Source organism: Monodon monoceros, unplaced genomic scaffold (assembly GCF_005190385.1).
Source record: "Monodon monoceros isolate NGI ecotype Baffin Bay Population unplaced genomic scaffold, NGI_Narwhal_1 Super_Scaffold_6, whole genome shotgun sequence".
Lineage (NCBI taxonomy): Eukaryota > Metazoa > Chordata > Mammalia > Artiodactyla > Monodontidae > Monodon > Monodon monoceros.
Window position 1 is genome coordinate 44,238,030 of NW_021703783.1, and position 6,253 is coordinate 44,244,282.

Below are 6,253 nucleotides of genomic sequence, written 5' to 3' on the forward strand. Positions count from 1 at the left end.
GTAGCAAGACAGAAAACCTTTAGACAATAACCACTGCATTCCACAGAAAAAACTGTGACCCCACCTCCACCCATGCCAACAAAGACTGAATGGGGACCGTAAATTTCCACCTTCATGCTGGAGCAAGACACCAAATTCCCCTGCCAGGTAGTATCAGAGAAGGCTGAGTAGGGAACTGGGACTTGCACCCTGCTTGGGAGTAATGAGTGTTATTCCCACTCCCCATTGGTGTGACATCAGAGGAGGCCCAGTGGACATCAGCTCTATCACCACTGCCCATCAGTAATGAGGCCACTTACTCCCCTTCTCCTGGTGTGAGTGGAGGTCAGACAGAAAGCAGTACGGAGGCACTCTTACCTCTTCCAGCCAAGGATGTATCACTGTTAGGTCTAGTGCAGAGCCAGAACTCTCACCCCTGACCAGCAGCAAGAAGGACCACTCCCCACTTCAGGTGTCAATGAAAGCCAAGTGGGGAGCCTGGACTTCTATCCTCACTTGGCGGTAATGAAGCAGCATATTCTATCTCCTTTCCCTAGTGGGAAGGTGTCAGAGAAAGTCAGAAAAACAGAAGGCTAACTGAGATTCAAAGTCTCATAATATAATACATGAAAAGTCCAGATTTCAATCCAAAACCACTCATCGTGATCACCAAGAACAAGGAAGACCTCAAACTGAATAAAAAGACAAGCAACAGATGCCAACACCAAGATGACAGAGATGTTCGGTTTATCTGACAGAGATTTTAAAGTAGCCATCCTAAAAATTCTTCAGTCAGCAATTATGAACACCCTTGAAACTATAAAAAAATAGAAAGTCTCAGCAAAGAAATAGCAAACATAAAGAAGAACCAAATAGAACTTTTGGAACCAAAAAATGTACTAACTTGAGTAAAAACCTATGATGAACCAAAGCAAAATTGAGCAAAGAAAAGAATCAGTGAATTTCAAGGAAGAGTGAGATAAGTAATCGCTCTATCTGAACTGATAGAGTGAACTGAACTCCCAATCTGAACAACAGAGAGAAATATACTTAAAAAAACAGAGACTCGAGGATCTGTGGAACTATAACAAAAGATTTAACATTCTTATCAGCAGAGTCCTGGAAAGAGAGAAGAAAAAGAGCAAGCTGAAAAAGGTACTCAAAAATAATGAAAAGAAACTTCTCAAATTTGACAAAAGACATAAACGTATAGATTCAAGAAGCTGAGTAAACTCTAAACAAGATAATCCTACAAAAATTCCACACCAAGGCACATCATAGTCAAACTTCTGAACACTGAAGACAAATGAGAGAAGTGACACCTTACCTGCAGGGGAAAAACAATTTGAATGACTTAGACTCTCTCATCAGAAACCATGGAGGTTAAAAGCAAGGGGCACGACATATGTCAGAGGCTGAGAATAAAAGAGCTGTCAACCCAGAACTCTATATCCAGTGAAAATATCTTTTGGGAATGAAGGGGAAATCAAAACAAAGAGAAACTAAGAGAATTTGTTGCCATGAGACCTTTCCTATTTCAAATAAGAGCAAGTAGATTTTTTTCACTAAATTATGAAATTATGTGAAATTATATGAAAAATATGATTTTACCTTTATCTCATGCTTTAAAACATTATATTTTTGTATATATTATAAAATGTGCATTATATATTAATGTAGTTTGTATGTATATAAATAAGTTAGTAATAAATAGGTACAGGTGGCATCCTGAAAAGTATTTAATGAGGAAATTGTATGACGGGGGTAGTTTGGAGGTGACAGTGCTAATAAACTCTTTAGGTAGATTTAACAAGCGATGAATCTAGCCCATATTGTCATTTGTCCACAGGGTAAAAGGTACCACCTTGTTAAATACAGTCGAAATACAGACACTAAGACTGAAGTTTTCCCCAAACTGTTGCTCTTATAATTCTCACCAAGAAAAGGAAATGAAATTCATTTGGCCCGATTTGTCCTTAGGGAACTCTGGCCCACAGTAAACACAACCTATCCCATTAATAATCCATTTTAGAATTTGGATCTCTGGGCTGGAGTAACAGAACTTCTTTTTCTGAAAGTCGCATGTTACTCGCTTGCCTTTCTTCTCCTGGCACTTGTGTCATTTCCCATGTTTTCTTCAAGATGACTAATGTCAGTCTGACAGTACAAACCCACCCACTAATTTCTCATCCTTTCTGTGGACCTAGAAATCTGACTTCACTCAAGGCAACTTAGTGTTGTCCTAATGTTACCTCACTTCTTCCTCACTGAGAAAACCTAGCTCATATCTTCATCACTCTTGACTGGACTATTGTAACAGCTTCCATCCTCCACCACTTCTGATCTGCTCTCTTGACTACCAAGCCCTTCACTGAACTCCCTATCATCTTCAGCAGAAATAAACCCTCCTTAGCCCAGTGTGCTATTAGTGACTGTCATTGATCGACTGTTTACTATGTGACAGCACTGTCCTAAGCATTTTATTCACATTAATTCATTATAATAAACCTCTGAGGTAAGTTCTATTATTATCTCTATTTTATGGAGGCAAGAAGAAGAGGCAAGAGAGGTTAAAATGTCCAAAGTCACACTGCTGGTCAATGGCCAAACTCGAAATTGAACTCAGAACGGGAGCCCCAGAAAAGTGGGCCCTTAACCACTATGCGTATTGCCTCTAAAAGCCCTTTATGATCTAATTTCTGTTTTCCTACTTTCTGGCTCTAGGACTATTGGCCAAAGGTGACTTACTGAATAATCAAGTCAAAACTGTGAAAGTAATTCAGTAAGCTGGGTCTAGGACAGTTCCCTGCAAAGGCAAAGGCGAGGGCAGAGGGTGGAGGTAATTAAATCTATAAAAAGAGAGAAGATAAAAGCTGAAAATCATCTCAGTCACATATGAATACTGAGCGTCTGAAATGTAAAACACATGCAAAAATTATACGTGTCCAGGCCGCCAAAGCTTTGGGAAAACTAAAACCTTGAATGGTGTCCTGATACTTCGGTGAATTGAGCATTCAGAAAGTTGAGTTTCGGTGAATTGGTTTTCAGTGCCTTAACTTTTAGTAAATTAATTTCCAGAAATGAGGTTTTTGGTATATTGGACTGTTTCCTCCTTTCCAATGTTACCTTTTCCCACCAACCCCATTACTCTGACATAGAGCTCAGTGGCACTGGTACAGCTGTGTTGGCCGATTAACGCTAGTGTCAGTGGGTTGATGCCCACCATACTGGTTGTTAAATATTCTGAGCATCACTCATACATGCCAGTCCGTCACACTCGTGTCACGTGTCCATCTGCTGAGAACACTTACCCACTCAACTTGCTCACTCGGTGAAGCCCTTCTTGTATCTTTCAAAACTCAGCTCCAGTGCCTTCTTCAGGGCTCCTGGAACATCTTTTGTTTGCTGTATTGCAGCACTGGACACATTGCATTGTAACTGTTTATTTTTGGTTTTCCTCCTTGGTTGTGAGCTCCTTTAGAGGAGCTCTTTTTCCTTGCTCCCCTTTGCAACGTGTGCCTGTCACCTAGCAGTCTTCAAGAGATGAATGGGTCTTGATTATCAGCTAACCTTCTCCATCAATTTTCTATCCTTTGAAAGTCAAATATGCTTCTTGATAAACACAACTGAGTTCAGCATTTTCTCAACATTTATGAACACTGTGACTTCTTCCTGCATCAGGGAATTGATAATGAAATTATTTTTTTCGACTGCACATAATATTAAAAATTCCTTCCCCACTTAAAAAAATATGTACGAAAAGCTTCATGAGGGCAAATATTATTTTCCCAGAGTTTGGCACAGAGCTTAGCACTGTGCTCAATAAATATTTATTGAATGTGTTATAACAGCTAGTATTTACAGCACAGCCTACACACAAAGTGCTTTACTTGCATTCTCTCGTTTATATAAGAGATACCTCCTATTATTTTCTCTGTAGGTGTTCTACTATATGATCCATTTTATTGATGAGGAAATAGGCTTAGAGGGGTTAAGTAGGTTACCAACATCAGTGGCCAATGAGCAGTAGAGCCAGGGTTTGAATCCAGGATACCCGGTATCAGGAGCTGACTCCTTACTCACTATGCTTCAATATTACCTTAGGTAATTGAATGTTTTAAAAAAACACTTCAGATCATCTGGATTGTGGCTTTCCTCATGAGATGAACTCATGCAGAGATGAACTCAAGCAGTTCATCTCTGCTTATTTGCTTTGACTTCTAACTTTTTTACCTTCAGGAATCAACGTTGTCTGTTCAAGGACTGACAGAGGCCAATGTGTCCAGAGCATCAGGAACAAAGAGGAGATGCATAGGATATGGGGTTGGAGAGAAAAGTGGGGGCCAGAGCACATAGGGCTTTGGAGAAGTTTGAATCTTACGTAAGTGAAATTGAAAGTCTTTGGAGGGTTGTTACTTGATCTAATTGCATTTAAACATTTTGTGTACTGTTGTAGATAGTGTAGTGTAGAGATGGGGTGAGGCAGAGGAGGCTCTTGCAGTAGTTGGGGCAAGAGAAGAGGGAATTTAGACTGGTGTGGCCACAGTGGAGATGATGAAAGTAGATGAAATTAGGATACATTTTGGAGGTAGATGCTCTTAATAAATATTTTTTGAATTAATACATATACAATTCTCTAACACCGTATAGAAGAGTAAATTCCAAATGGATTAAAAACCTAAATGTAAGACCAAAACCCATAAAACTCCTAGAGAAAAGCATAGGTAGAACACTCTTTGACATAAATCGTAGCAATATTTTTTGGATCTGTCTCCTAAAGTGAAGGAAATAAGAGCAAAAATGAACAAATGGGACCTAATCAAACTTAAAAGCTTTGCACAGCAAAGGAAACCATCAAGAAAATGAAAAGACAACGTACTGAATGGGAGAAAATATTTGCAAATGATATGACTGATAAGGGGTTAATATCCCAAATATATAAACAGCTCATACAACTCAACATCAAAAAACAAACAACCTGATTAAAAAATGAGCAGTAGACCTGAATAGATATTTTGCCAAAGAGGACATGTAGATGGCCAACAGGCATGTGAAAAATGCTCAACATTGCTAATTATCAGGGAAATGCAACTCAAAACCAAAATGAGATATCACCTCACACCTGTTAGAACGGCTATCATCAAAAAGAACACAAATAACAAATGTTGGCAAGGATGTGGAGAAAAGGGGACCCTCGTACATTGTTGGTGGGAATGTAAATTGGTGCAGGCACTGTGGAAAACAGTGTGGAGCTTTCTCAGAAAACTAAAAACAGAACTATCATACGACCCAGTAATTCCACTCCTGGGTATATATTTGAAAAAAATAAAAACACTAATTCAAAAAGATACATGCATCCCAATGTTCATAGAAGCATTATTTACAATTGCCAAGACATGAAAGCAGCCTAAGTGTCCATCAACAGAAGAATGGATAAAGAAGATGTGGTATACACACACACACACACACACACACACACACACACACAATAGAATACTACTCAGCCATAAAACAGAATGAAAATTTGCCACTTGCAACAGCATGGATGGACTTGGAGGGCATTATGCTAAGTGAAATAAGTCAGAAAGAGAAAAAAAAATACTGTATGATATCACTTATATGTGGAATCTAAAAACTACAACAGACCGGTGAATATAACAAAAAAGAAACAGTCTCACAGATGTAGAGAACAAACTAGTGGTTACCAGTGGGGAGAAGGAGGGGAGAGGCAATATAAGGGTAAGGATTAAGAGGTACAAACTACCAGGTGTAAAGTAAGCTAGAAGGATATATTGTATAACTCAGGGAATATAACTAATATTTTATAATAACTATAAATGGAGTATAACCTTTAAAAATTGTGAATCGCTATGTTGCACACATGAAATTTATGCAATATTGTACATTAACTATACCTCAATTAAAAAAAAGAAAAAAGTATGTATACAATAAGTATCAAACCCTCAGCCCAGTTATTGGCATATAGCAAGTGCCCAGTAAGTGGTGTTTACTATTATGATCGTCATTATCCCTTCACTTCTGAGAGATGAGATTACAATATTAACTGTCATGAATGATCAGCTTCTTACTCTGCACTTTACCCTTCATCCCTTTAGCCCTCACGACTTACTCTTACAGAAGCCACGCTTTTAAAGTGACCTCCAAGCTACTGAATTCAGTGTAATTTTCTTTCTTCCTTTCTTCCTTTCTTCCTTCCTTTCTTTCTTTTTCTTTCTTTCTTTCTTTCTTTCTTTCTTTCTTTCTTTCTTTCTTT